The 15,522-nt window shown below is 34.4% G+C and overlaps 1 protein-coding gene across 6 annotated transcripts in view; it reads left to right on the top strand.

The window, feature by feature from the left end:
* LOC129907286 (cell division cycle protein 23 homolog) overlaps positions 1-15,522 on the top strand; it is a 111,108-nt gene that overhangs the window by 17,167 nt on the left and 78,419 nt on the right. The window lies entirely within an intron of this gene.

The following is a 15,522-nucleotide window of genomic DNA, read 5'->3' as shown; positions in this document are numbered from 1 at the left end:
TTCAGGAAATTTACCTGTGCCCAGCGAAGTGTTTATCAATTTCATAAGAACCGGACCGATAATTTCGATTGATTTAGATATCCTTTGTGCCTATGATTATGAAAGTGGACTAAGTCACTTTTTGCATTGTTTGAAGAAAAACTTACATAATAATTTTCTTATAACGATTTAACTATATTTCTTTTATGAAATCACTAGAGGAGCAATAAAGAAGTTTATTTGCTGCAATTTCGCTTTCAAATAAACTTTACCCCTTAAATAATAATTATTTTTAGGTTAGATTTGATGCCATTTTTAGGAGTGACTTAGTCCACTTTCATAATTAAGGGCACAGTACCTGGGTGACCGAGCTTTGCTCGGTATCCTTAAATGTTATAACTTTGAGTGAAAAAAAAAATCAAATGTAAACAGCAATTTTTTGGAGTGGGTTTGAGTTTGCAATGACCAGTTTTTTCGCGGGTTACAAAACACCACATTCCCACTTTATAATCCAGTTTATTTAAGTTTGAATATACGATCAGCAATGAATAGAAGGGTAACAGGAATCTGCATTATCGAAAATGCTTACAGCAATGAGATCCCTTTTTGTTCAAATTTTAATTTACGGTTCAGAAAGTTTTGGATGGTGAATATAAAGTTGATCTTTTTTTTACTTGCGATATAGGTACTATAGGGCAAGTTTAGGATTCGTAAAAAAAATCGAACTCGAGATTACAATTTTACATGACATTACGATGATGGAGAATGCCAAAAAAGTGGGTCCGGCAATTCTGTCTGTCTGTCTGTCTGTCTGTCTGTCTGTCTGTCTGTCTGTCTGTCTGTCTGTCTGTCTGTCTGTCTCTATCTGGAGCTGCAGCCTAAACGAGTGAAGTGATTTTCTTCAAACTTGGTAGTTAGCAGTTTTTGGTGATTCCCTAGAGGGGAAATTGAAATTTTTTTTTTATGACCAAAACTAACGGTACCTGCCATATAACGGAAATAGAAAAGTTAATTTTTTTCAAAAACGGCTCTAACGATTTTGATTAAAATTTTTGTGTGTAGTACTACACATAAGGGCCAACCTTTTAAATAAAAAAAATATTTTTTGTACCGTTATTAACGGTACCTGTCATAGAACGGTTTTTTTCGTTTCTGAATATCTCGTACAACATTAACCCGATTTAAATGAAAATTTTTATACAAAAGTGTGTAAGTAAAGATAATATTAAAATTTTAGAAAATTTTCAAAAAACGCATTTTTGGTTTTTTAAAAAATATTTCAAAAATTTTTTTTGAAAAATCAATTTTTTGAAAACGGATCAATGAAAAATTTTGAAATTTAATTTTTATGTGTAAATTAATTATTTCTTCACAATGGCATACCAACTTTTTTTTTGAAAAATGTTAAAAAAATTTTATATACAAAAAATTATTTTTTTAAAAAACGGCTCCTACAATTTTCGAAAATTTTTTTCTAAAAATACCTTTTTATACGAGAAATAAAATGGCATATTTGTTTTTTATTTTAAGATAATTTAAAACGGAGTTTAATTAATTATAAAAACAGATTTAATTTTTTTATACTACTTATGAAATTTCTTCAAAATATCAAATTTTAAATTTCTTGAATAAAAAGCTTTAACATTATAGTTACTTTAAGCATAAGAGCAAGTACGTGCGACCCCAGTCGTGCAATTTATTTTGTATAGCCTTGTCGGCAAAGCTTAGTATGAAGAAATACTGTTTTTATCCCTGTCTCTGTTCTATTCTGTATCAGTGGATTAAGATTAAGATTAGGGTGAGAGGTGGGAATAATTCGCCTTATCACTGCGGCCTCTGATGGGCCTATTGTGATGTCCTCTTTTTAGAGTTCACGTAGAAATCCTGACGATATTTCGCTTTATTTCACATTGTGGGATTCTGATGTTATGGTCTATGAGAGAGGGATCAAGAACTGAGCCCTCCCTTGCAAGCTCATCCGCTTTTTCGTTGCCGAACACATCACTGTGGCCGGGAACCCAGCAGAGTCTTACATTATGCTGCATACCAAGAACCCTAAGCTCTTCGCGACAGCAAGAAACAAGCTTTGACTTGATTAAGGTGGCAGAAATCGCTTTTATTGCTGCTTGGCTATCAATGAAAAAGGTGATGTCAGCAGGTGATATCGCCATCATGGATATTTGTTTAGCAGCATTTTTCACTGCCAATATCTCGGCTTGGAAGACACTGTTGTGATCGGGGAGCCTGAAGGAACTGGCAAGGTTAAGGTTTTGTGAGTAAAAACCTGCACCAACCCCAGTGTTCATTTTCGAACCATCAGTAAAGATGGCGATAGTCGACTCATTTGAGAAAAGTACACTGTTTTCCCAATCTTGTCTGTTAGGGAAACTGACATTAAAAGACTTGTTGAAGTCTAAGTAAAGGGTCATGTAATCTGTACTTACGTTGTTGCCAACGTAGTTAGAAAGGATCGTAGTATGGCCGTTTTGACTAGTATTCCAAATGTTAGTTTGACTGAGTCGTAGGGCGCTGTTCGCTGCTAATTCTTGTACAAATAGATCTAAGGGAGTGAGATTAAGGATTGCTTCCAAACCTGCGGTTGGAGTGGACCTCATCACCCCCGTAGTGCTAATGCATGCTGTTCTTTGTACTTTGGTTAGGGTCTTCAAGTTCATGGATTTCTCCAGAGCTTGCCACCAGACTAAGCTGCCATAAGTCAGAATGGGTCTGACAATGGCGGTATACATCCACATGATTATTTTGGGATTTGGTCCCCAGTTTCTGCCAAGAATTCTATTGCATGAGTAAAGTGCAAACGTGGCTTTCTTATATCTTTCTTGAATGTTTGGACCCCAGTTAAGTTTCTTATCCAAGATCACTCCGAGATATTTCGCTTTATCCGAAATCTTAAGTGGGGTGCCATCAATTTTTGGCACTGCAAAAGGAGGAATTTTCCTTCTGTTTGTGAAAAGTACCAGTTCTGTTTTAAGGGGGTTTACTTTAAGACCGCATCTCCTGGTCCAGTTACTGACCTTGGATAATGCGCTTTCTAATTGTTCGCTTACAGTGCACAGTGGGTCCCGCCATAGGTCAAAAATAAAAAAAGTAAATGTCAATTTTTTAAAATCCAATGATTAAACAACGTTCTACAATCTCCCATCGAACCAAAACCAAAAAAAATTTGACGGTTACCCTTTTTTTCATTTCTTAATAGCCATTCAAAGTCGGTATATAAAAAAAGGTACAGTTTTTTAATCGCTGCAGTTATAAGGTGTGAACTTGCGATAGTGATAGCGGGTGTTAAAAATTGTGAACAGTATTAAATTGTTATGGATATTAAACGAGAAGGTTAATACTTTCTAAAAACATAAATTATATTGTTAAATAACATTAAGGCTAATTGTAATGGGGCTCGTTAGCGAAGCAATTTTAACCATTTTTATTTAGCTCAATTTTCATTAAATTAGAGATTTAGTTGGTTTGCCTTCGAGTGCCCTCTACAATTTAAGTTCTCAAATGAAGAATACCGTCCTACCTTTCGAAATAAAAGCGCCGTTTTTTCCCCTTTTTTCCCCTTTTCGAGTAATACGAGTTTAAATGACGATACACGGAGAAAAAAAAATTACAACGTAAAACTAAAAAAAATCCTTTTTGGCACTATTATTTTTATAAAAGACTGAACTAGAGGGTAAAGGTAAAGTGCTCGACTGACAGGCAGGTCCATTTCCGGCATTAACCATTTTTTTTTATATTTTCAAAAAAAAATTTTTTTTTACCTATTTTTATTTTTCTTGAAAATAACCAAAATTTTAAAAAACTGACTTGATGCATTTTTTTGCAATAATAAATCATATAAAATGATAATACAGGTGTTTCATTAAAAAAATAATGGTCATTATATTTTTGACCGCACTTTGTACTGGAGGTGACCCACTGTGCAGTGGTTAGGTATTTACCTGTCGCTAGAAGAGCTAGATCGTCCGCGTAGGCTATAACCTTGACACCGCTGTTATTCAGTTTGATGAGAATCTCATTCATCACCAAAATCCAAAGAAGAGGTGATAGAATACCGCCTTGTGGGGTTCCTCTAGATGCGTACATTATTATATGTGACCCACCTAATTCACTATTTATTTGTCTGTTTTTCAACATGCACACGATCCATTTTATGACCGTGTCTTCTATTTTAAGATAAGTGACTGCTTTTTCAATTGCACTGTTATGAACATTATTGAATGCTCCTTCTATGTCTAGAAATGCTGCGAGGGTATATTCTTTAACCACAAGTGACTTTTCTATTGTTCTGACTGCACAGTGTAAAGCTGTCTCTACACTTCTACCTTTTGTGTATGCATGCTGAAAGGGTGATATAGTCTCCGGTCTCAAATAACTGCGGATATGTATATCGATTAACCTTTCAAGTGTCTTGAGTGTAAAAGAAGTTAGACTGATAGGTCTGAAATCTTTGGGTTCTGTGTAACTGGATTTACCAGCTTTTGGTATAAAGACAACTTTGACTTCACGCCATGTTTTAGGGACATATCCCAATTGTAGGCTATTTTGGAATATTGTGATCAGGTATGGAATAATGAATTCACTACTTTTTAGCAGCATCAAGGGGAAGACGCCATCTAGGCCTGGAGATTTATAAGGAGAGAAGGAGTTGATGGCCCAGATCAACTTTTCTTTCGTAATAATTTCTCTAGGAGTTTCACATATTGAGTGCAAAGAGTTTGTAGAATCATTTTCCAATTCAGAGTTACAACCTGGGAAATGGGCTTCCACCAGGAGTTTTAGACTGTCTTGACAGGATTCTGTCCATCGATTACACGGTGTAACACTCAAAATATACGCGGGCGAAGACCTATCAGGTTTTGTAGAGCTAGTCGCACTGAATACGAAACGGTATTTGAAAATCCCCTAACACCCCCAAAATCTGGAGTTACGGGCAAAAAACGGTTTTTTGGACCTTCACCCATTGAAAAAATTCTAGCTTCGACAATTTTTTACCCATTTTCGATTTTTTTACAGTTTCTGATAGAAGATAAATATACCTTTTTAACAATGTATAAAACATGTAACTCGGTTAAACCACTTAGAATTTATAAGATGTCAAAGTTCGAAAATTCAATTTTTTTTGTCATTTGCCCAACTTCGGCATCAATTTAAAGTATATGTTTTCAAAACAACATGCTATTTAAAAAATATATTCTAAAACTATATCTATTTCCCAATTGATCGATGTATTTTTTATGAAAATCACTTCAAAATTGGCTTAGAAAAAAAAATTTTTCGATTTCAACCCAGATACAGAAATTCGAACTTTTAGGTATAGAACAAAAATGTTGTTTCGGCACGTAGTAGGATAAGTTGGGCGCCAGGATTTGATGAAGGGTTTTTGTAGAGGAGCTCAATACAAACATTTTTTTCTTTGGGAGGGGGGTCTATCTCCCCCCGTTTAGGTGGGAGGGGCATTTTTCTAAAAAAATTTTCAATTTCCCCAAAAACTAGAAGACATAGAAACGGGATCGGGTCAAAATTCTGGCTTCAAAATTCTGCTTTTCAAAATTCTGCTTTTTCAGCGAAAATTCTGTTTTTCAAAATTCTGCTTTTTTTCTATCCTGTTTTTCAAAATTCTGCTTTTTAAAATTCTGCTTTTCAAAATTCTGCCAGCATTATATTTGAACAAAAAAATTCTGCTAATTCTGTTTTTTTTTTATAGCATATGCGCTGGCTAAAGAAAAATACACCTCATTAATGTAATTCAACATTGGTACTTTCCTAAATTTTTTTAATCAAGTGTCGCAAATATTTTTTGAAATGCATTATACTGACTTTCTTTCAAATAATATAAGTATACTAATTGGAACCGATGTTGTATATTCCTTTTCTTATTCAAATTTTTGAATATTCATCTTTATTTGATAAATTAATAAATTTTTAGTTATTTTCGGAAATGTTTAATATTAAAAACCTTTTCTTAATATTTTCAAAATTATTCATTTATAAAACAAAAATTAATTCGCATTTAAAAAATGACAAATTATGTAGGTAAGTAATCAAATAAGCAGATAATTTTTCAAAAAGATGATTTTACAGAGTTCTCTGCAAAAAATTAAAAAAGGGTTTGGAAAATGTTTAAAAGCGCGCGCTTTTTAACATTTTCCAAACCCTTTTTTAATTTTTTGCAGAATTTTGAAAAGCAGAATTATGAAAAGCAGAATTTTGAAAAACAGAATTTTGAAAAACAGAATTTTTAAAAGCAGAATTTTGAAAGCAGAATTTTGTAAAGCAGAATTTTGAAAGCAGAATTTTGACAAAAGAATTTTGACCCCGGCAGAATTTTGACCCCAACCCCATAGAAACATATAGTTTTCACGGTTTGATATGGAATCAATTGAGGCAGTTTTCTGTTTAACTAATTTATTTACTAAAATTCACAGTCTGGACAAAAATAGTATAAAATGAGTTTTAAAAAAATTTTTTTCCCCTATTTTTAACTTTGAAATCGATTATTTTAAAGACTATTGGGAATATTATATTGATTTGAAAATTAGAATCAAATGCACAATTTTGCCTTTTGGAAATGGTATCATTTATTACTGTAAGTGTTGCCTTTGTTTTTTAATAATTTTTTTTTTTTGATAATTTTTTTTTAGAAAAATGCCCCTCCCACCTAAACGGGGGGAGATAGACCCCCCTCCCAAAGAAAAAAATGTTTGTATTGAGCTCCTCTACAAAAACCTTTCATCAAATCCTGGCGCCCAACTTATCCTACTACGTGCCGAAACAACATTTTTGTTCTATACCTAAAAGTTCGAATTTCTGTATCTTGGTTGAAATCGAAAAATTTTTTTTTCTAAGCCAATTTTGAAGTGATTTTCATAAAAAATACATCGATCAATTGGGATATAGATATAGTTTTAGAATATATTTTTTAAATAGCATGTTGTTTTGAAAACATATACTTTAAATTGATGCCGAAGTTGGGCAAATGACAAAAAAAATTGAATTTTTGAACTTTGACATCTTATAAATTCTAAGTAGTTTAACCGAGTTACATGTTTTATACATTGTTAAAAAGGTATATTTATCTTCTATCAGAATCTGTAAAAAAATCGAAAATGGGTAAAAAATTGTCGAAGCTAGAATTTTTTCAATGGGTGAAGGTCCAAAAAACCGTTTTTTGCCCGTAACTCCAGATTTTGGGTGTGTAAGGGGATTTTCTAATACCGTTTCGTATTCAGTGCGACTAGCTCTACAAAACCTGATAGGTCTCCGCCCGCGTATATTTTAAAACCTCATTTTTGTAACACCGTGTTATCAGGCCCTTTTAGGGACCCTATAGAGGTATTCGTCTTGGAGAGTTACTCCTTAGTCTCGCCGAATGGTTAGTACATTCGATAGTGCTACAGAAGTTTCTCCAAGAGCTACGTTTGGCTCGTTGAGTTTCTGTCTTGAACTTTCTCTGACTGGTTTTGTAAGATTCCCAGTCACTTTCTGCTCTAGTGCGTTTAGCACGGTTGAACAGTTTTCTTGTTTCTTTTCTAATGCTATTGAGCTCAACAGTCCACCAGGGTGGTTTGTTGTTTTTCTTCGCCGCGGTAATGAGAGGACAGCTTTTGTCCAATGCATCGCGTAGAATTCCTGTGAATTCCTCTGTCAGTTTATCAAGACCATTTGTGTCTAGGTTATTGTCAATGTTTAAGTGACTAATGTTTTTTACTATTTCCCTATTGAAGACATGCCAATCGGTACGGCTATTATTCCTAAAAGGCTTAATGTGCCGGGCAGCATCAGGGACATAGAAATCTATTAGCCGATGGTCGGAAAAAGAGATTTCATCTAAAACCTTCCATTGTTCTAATTGGCAAGTAACTGAATTACTCGTCAAGGTAATATCAAGAACTTCTTCCCGTGTTTTTGTAACAAAGGTAGGGGTGTTGCCTCTATAAGCTACGAGCAAGTTTTTTTCGATAATAAATTCAAAAAGGGACTCGCCCCTGGTATTAGTATCAGTGCTTCCCCATTGCACATGGTGTGAGTTAGAATCACAACCTAAAATAATATCAAATTTATTCTTACTTGCAAAAGATACCAACGTTTCAGTGATATCTGCTGGTGGTCCTTCTGTACCGTCATACGGCATGTAAGTGGACGAGAGGATGAGCATTGGGAGCCCATCACGCTCCAATTTTACCGTAGTCTGGTCAATGTTGCTGTAAGTAGTTAGAAGAAAAAGATTAAACTGTTTCTTAGCTACTATGCATGTTCTTGGGTTACTATTTTGACTGTCAAGATTTGACTTGTACAGCAGTAGTTCTTTAGATTGTAGACCCTTGATATTCCCTCTTACAACTCTCCATGAGGTAGACAAGGTTAGCAGTTGCGACTTTACTATGATGAAGATTGATTTGTAAGATTTTCAATTCCATTTATATAATAAAGTTTAAGTTCATCGCTTTACTAACCTGTTTTCTTTCGTTGCGAATCAACCTAAGTTTGCACCTGGTGATACCAACGCGTACCTTAAAGTCAGCCTTCCTCAGGAGTGGTAAAGATTTGTGACTCAATCTCACCACCACTTCGGTGCCATCATTCGTTCTTTCACACTTGACCCATTCCCATTCTCTGCTCAAGAGATCACTATTCAGAGATAGGATGTATCTCTCAAGCCGTTCGCTGGGAAGGGTCGGGCCTTTGACCAACAGCCTTCCAAGATGTCTGTTGAGATCTTTTATCTCCTTTACGTCGATGAGACGCAATTCGGCGCCTTGCCTTTTTCCTTTTAGCAAAGCGACGGACAATCTTCTCAGCGTTTCGATTCTGACGGCGACGAATCTCGCTTTCATCGATCGGTCTAGCTCTGGTCTTTTTGTGTATGACCGTAGCTAGGCTTTGGAACGTCGAATTGATCGATTGGTTTGCGGGGTCGGGTTCGGTGGTAGTGTTTCGGTTATCCTGTGGGCTACGGCCCACCAAGTTAGCTTCGCACCCCACTTTGCCCTTTCCCTCGACAGTATTGTCTAACTCACCAACTTGACCAGTCGTACCACCAGGCGGTAGGACTGATTCGGCAGATGAAGGGCTAGGCACAACGACGTGTGTCCGCGTGATCAGATCCGTTTTTTTCTTTTGGCTCTTGGTCATACGGTTTACGGTTACAGAATCGATGGTGGTGTTTTGGGTAACCTGTGGGCTACGGCCCACCAAGTTATCCTTGCACCCCATTTTATCCATCCCCTCGATATTTGTGCCTTTTCCATCTGCCTTATGACTCGCACCACCAGATGATAAGACCTTTTTGGCTGATGAGTTGTCAGACGCAACGACGTGTGTCCTCACGATCAGGTCGGTAGCATCCCTTCCAGACGATTGCTCGTCTGCTATCGAGGCAGTAGCACCCGACGTAGATGGGAAGTCCCCTTTCCCTTGTTTTGAAACATGGGGAGCAGGTGGTCCCATCACGGTCTTACTACTCGGAATTTCTGAAGAGGGGGGGTTTGGGGTAAGTCTAGCTTTTCCCAAGCCCTCCCTGTCCATAAAGGCACGAGCATTGTGCAGCCTCATTCTGTCTTCCTCGGACATCTGGTCCCAGTCCAGCTTTCCTAACCTCCGGATTGTTCTCTTACAGGTAGAGATTCTACTCCGCCTTGACGAGTTAGAGAAGTTGGAGCTCGCAACGGATGATATCATGCTGGCGCAATCATCGACGTCTATCGCGCTGGCTCCGTCCTCCATGTCCAGGTTTGAGAACGGATCGAGAAGTAATTTCTCCTCCTCCTCAGTTAGCTGAAGTTTCTTTGTGTTTTCCATGATGATATCAAGTAAAAATTCGTTTCTCTGCTTATATGTTTTAGTTCTGAAAGAAAATAAAGAAAAAGAAAAGAAAACAAAAAAGGAAAAAAGAAAAAGATAAAAGAAAAATATTTAGAAATATAAGCAGGTGAGATAAAAAGTAGAAGTTAGTATGAAAAAATGTTGTCACTGGCGACTCCTCCTCTCGGTATTGAGACCGCGAAGCAAAGCCTAAGCCGACAGCCGTGACTTCTACCGACCGTTTAGCGTATATCCCCGCTATGGTTGTATTCATTTAGTTAATTCTTCCATATATTCATAGGGGTGGGCTTCTCTTAGTTTGCTCAAACCCTAGCTGGTAGCTGGGAAAACTAGCCTGCTTGAGGTTCGAGCGTAAGCCCCCTCACCAACATCAAGTTGGAGACCCGACGAGGGGGAAAGCTCGGTCACCCAGGTACTTTGTTTTAAATGAAGATTCCATACATAAAAAATTACAAACTTTTAATATTAGTTACAAAACCAAACATTTATTCGATATTTATATGTTTAGGTAACTCACGCTACATTATTTTGGTAACTCATGTTAACTGCGATTTGTGGTTCTAAAAGTAAAGAAAAGATGCATTTTCACTCAAGTTTTTTTTAAATCGAATATTGTGTAACGAAGCTTGCTTAAATGTTAATTTATTTTAGCAATCACGAGGGCATATTGTCATGGTCACTATTAGATTAATCCAATTTTCTGTGGGTTTGTTTTTCCGTCATTTTCATGTGAAATTCTTCTGTAGTTGGCAGCTTATGCTTTAAAAATGCTTTAAGAATCCTTGAATTTAATTTCTATCCATAAGGGAATACAACAAAGAATCTTTTCTTGCAACTTACATAAAGTTTTACCGTTTGTAAATAGTAATTTGCTATTACAAAAAGTAAAAAAAACTGCATAATTTGTTCAAAATTCGTGTCCACTTTTTCATGGAATTACCCGTAGAATGGTAGAGCTAGTAGTTTATACAAAGGAAAAAATTTAAAGTTTGAGAATTTCAGCCAGTGGGCGTGGCAACCGCCCATTTCAGCTGAATTTTCATCAAATATTATAGAGCACTTCTGATTATCGTAGAATCTTGATATTTGGTAGAATGGTAGAGATGGTAGTTTATACAAAGGAAAAATTTTAGAGTTTGAGAATTTCAGCCAAAATTTTATTGATACGAATTTGAACCCAAACTTTAGAACTTGGTACACTTTTATATCTCAATACTTTTTGTGCCAGCATAATTTCAACATAGGAGAACTTGGCTCTTTTTTTAACAGTAATGTTTTTGTTGTGATCCATTTTACCTCGATGAGGATTAGCAATTTACCATTAACGGTTTCTATATATTTCAAATTAAATAATTTCCTAAACGATTTGACATTCAAAATGGAATAGTTTAGGAAAATATCTCTTTTGGATTCTAGTGAAAACAGGATATAAGACACTTAAATCCAAAATCAAACTTTTGAGTGATCTTTCTTTTACGGAGCTGACTACCCTGAACCTCAAAAGTTGCCATTTTCAATTTGTGTGCCAAAAATGAAACAAAAAATGTATAATTAATGTTGCATGTAACAGGGCTGTTTAGGTCCTGCCTAAAACAGAAATAATTCTACTTTTTTCAACTGTTTTAACCCAATTCCTGTTTGATTAGAATGAAACTGTGTAGTTTTAAGCTATTGCATAGATTTTAACGCAGGCCTGGCATGGGGAGTAACCAAGAAATTTCGTAACGAAAAATTATTACACCCTACACATTAGGGTGGGTCAAAACAATCGAAATTTTTTTTTTTGATTTGGTACTCCGAAAAATCGATTGCTAGACCCCTCTAGAATATACACACCAAATATGAGCTCTTTATATTAATGGGAAGGTCCTCCGCTTTGCAATTTTCCATTTTTACATCAAGCTTCTACTAAAAAAAAATAATTTTTTTATTAATTGACTTTTTAGCTAATTTCTTTTCATATTCTTGTAGGAAATTGAACGTTCTACAAAAAAGGCCTTATACACTTTTTTCGTTTATCTAACCGTTGAATAGATATTTGAGGTAAAAAAATCGAGAAAATCTTTAAAAATTCGTTTTTTGTTCTTAATTTTGTAACAAATTGAAAAATTATAATGATCAAACGCGCAAGACATATTCTTGTTGAAAATTGATTGCTCCACAAAAAAGGTCTTATTAACTTTTTTCATTAATCTAACCATTCTAAAGATATTCGAGGTCAAAGTTAAAAAAAAATATAAAAACATTTTATATTTTTAAAAAAATTCTAATTCACTGAAATTTCATTATTTTCAAATAAGCAAGATATATTCTTGTAGGGGCTTAAACGTTCTACAAAAAATTCCTTGGAATGAAATTGATTGCTTTAACCGTTTAGAAGATATTCGTATCCAAATTGCAACGCATACGGGTCATAAGAAAACTATTGAAATCAGTGAGCATTGGTTTGGATACGAATATCTTCTAAACGGTTAAAGCAATCAATTTGATTCCAAGGAATTTTTTGTAGAACGTTTAAGCCCCTATAAGAATATATCTTGCTAATTTGAAAATAATGAAATTTCAGTGAATTAGAATTTTTTTAAAAATATAAAATGTTTTTATATTTTTTTTTAACTTTGACCTCGAATATCTTTAGAATGGTTAGATTAATGAAAAAAGTTAATAAGACCTTTTTTGTGGAGCAATCAATTTTCAACAAGAATATGTCTTGCGCGTTTGATCATTATAATTTTTCAATTTGTTACAAAATTAAGAACAAAAAACGAATTTTTAAAGATTTTCTCGATTTTTTTACCTCAAATATCTATTCAACGGTTAGATAAACGAAAAAAGTGTATAAGGCCTTTTTTGTAGAGCGTTCAATTTCCTACAAGAATATGAAAAGAAATTTGCTAAAAAGTCAATTGATAAAAAAATTATTTTTTTTTAGTAGAAGCTTGATGTAAAAATGGAAAATTGCAAAGCGGAGGACCTTCCCATTAATATAAAGAGCTCATATTTGGTGTGTATATTCTAGAGGGGTCTAGCAATCGATTTTTCGGAGTACCAATTCAAAAAAAAGAATTTCGATTTTTTTGACCCACCCTACTACACATAGATAATTCACTAAACGTGTATGTTATGTGTGTATATGTATATGGTACGATTGCACTGTATTTTATTATTTTTTTTCAGTTTCTTGTTCAACTTTCTTAAGTCAGACAGAGAGGGTTATATAAATTGTGTTTGACAATAAAGATAGGAGTAAGGAAGAAGACCATAAATGCTGTGTCTGCAGAATAAATCAGAAGCAAAAAAAAAATCTGTATGTCTGCTTCTACACAAAGACGCAAGGCGCAGAAATTATCTTCAAATTTCCTTTTGATTTTCCCTTCGGTGCATCGCGCGCTTCTACACGTAGTATTTTTTATCAGACAAAAATTTGACAGCTATTTTTTTTTGTTTTATCTTGTTCTCGTTTTCGTTTGTATTTTTATTCCAAAATAAGCACCAAAATATATAAAAAAAACAACTCCGGCGGGCTCTATGTGCAACGGAAATATTTGAGTATATTAAAAAAAAATACAATACACGCAAATAATATACAACCGACGAAGCGAACTTTTAAGCTATTATTATTTTCTTTTGTTTTCTCTTCCCATTCTTCTGTTTCTTGTTCAACTTGTTGCGATTAAAGCTTTGCGTTGCGTTCCACCGAGTGAGATCTCAGGGCTCAAAGATTTTTTAAGCGAGACAAATTAGGCTCGTCCCACCCATGGTATAAAATGAGAAGGTATGATCATTAGAAAAAACTCAGTATCGAGAACTGTCAAACCTTAAAAATGGCTACGTAAGGTTTTGACAGCTGCTCATTGAAATTGTTGTTGTAAACAAATTTGTCTTGGAAATTGTTGTTGCTTTTGACTGTGCCAAATGCCAAACGTCAAAACCTTATTACCCCATTTTGTAAGATGGCGGCTCTAATGATCATACCTTGTCTTTTTATACCATGCGTCCCACCAAGATAAATCTCTGAGGGTTCAATGTCATTTTGAAAGAGAGCAAAATAATTTTGTGGGACAAGTTTCTCACATGAATCCAATTTTTTTCAAATGAAAAACTTCAACTGCAACTTCACACAGTTGCAACTTTTCTTCAAATATTAAATTGTGATAAAAAATTATTTCAAAATAATTTATTTTGTGAAGCAAACTCAAAATAATAACATTTTCTTCAAATGCTCATTAAATTTTTCATGTTATTAGCACTATACACCACCAAAAAACAAACATCAAAACAATAACAAAAAAAAAACTCACTTTTTTTCGGAGATTTCTGAGACGAAAATTTTTTGGATTCATTTCTCAGCTTTCTTTCGCTTTCTTTAATTCTTGTTTGCTTATCGTTTTGAAGTTTGTTTTTTGGTGGTGTGCTGTTATAAAAATGCTAAAAACTTGAAAATGAAAATTTGAAGTTTTGAGTTACTGTTTTGAGCTTGCTTCACAAAATAACTTTTTTTGAAATAATTTTTATCACAATTTATTATTTGAAGAAAAGTTGCGACTGTGTGAAGTTGCAGTTGAAGTTTTTGATTTGAAAAAAATTGGATTCATGTGAGAAACTTGTCCCACAAAATTATTTTGCTATGTTTCAAAATGACATGGAGCCCACAGAGATTTTTTCTTTGTGGGACGCCCCTATTAAATAAGAAGAGAAAAAGTATTCTTGTGTTCTCTTATCGGGAGCGCTTCATTCGCTCTGCATTTTTGCAGATTTAAGAATTTGTGTACAGAATAAAGGAGGAGCAAAAAAAAAGTTATCTGTATTTTATTTTCTTATTCTTTTGTGCAGGGGGTCAACTCCCGATCTGTGAAACTGTGAAGTGATAAGATTTACCACGTTTTCATAATAAATATGATTCTGGATTTATGAAAAAATTAAAACAAACTTCAAAAATGTAATAAAAAAAATTAAAACAAACTTCAATTTGTTTCATATGAAAATTCAAAATGATAAATTGTTTATCACTTCACAGTTTCACAGATCGGGAATTGACCCTCAGGGGTACGTTTCTTGTTCGACTTGGGAATGAGAAAACTGTAAAAATATGAAATGAAGAGCAAAAAATGCATTCATTGCGTTTTGTTTTGATCATGAATCATGATATGTTTTCATTTGTTACCTTTTCTCTTTTTTGAATTTGTGTGTGTAGGAATTGTATAAGAATTGGTTTACAATGATGTTGTTTTGATTTTTCTGTTCTGCTTGAAACTACAGTACATTCTCGATTAACGCAACTAATTAGAACAAGGGTGGTTGCAATCATGGTATACCATGGGTTGCAATGACCGAGGTTGATAAAAAGTGGAATGCAATAGCTTTACCGCGGCAGTCCCCGAGTGCCACAAGTCTTTTTTTTTTTTTTTTACAAAAAAGAGAGCCCCTAGAAAGAAAACTTTTTCCTCTTGCGAATTTCTGCTCAAAAGTAGCTTCGGACAAAAGTCTGAAATCTATCAAAAGCTAGTGTTTTTTTTTTTTTCTTTTAATAAATGATAATCCTAAGGCGTTTGAATACTTTTGCACAATTTTTTCTTTCTCTGAGAGGATTTCATCCCCACTTCTAAAATTTTACAGGTTTCATATTTTTTTTTGTCCAAAGTTATCTGCAATTTGTATGTACATGTACATAATAACGCTAAAAAATGTTAACCATCAGAATTT

This window comes from Episyrphus balteatus, chromosome 1, assembly GCF_945859705.1.
Source record: "Episyrphus balteatus chromosome 1, idEpiBalt1.1, whole genome shotgun sequence".
NCBI classification, from domain to species: domain Eukaryota; kingdom Metazoa; phylum Arthropoda; class Insecta; order Diptera; family Syrphidae; genus Episyrphus; species Episyrphus balteatus.
Note: the sequence above shows the minus strand (reverse complement) of the source record. Positions and strands in the feature narration are given on the sequence as shown.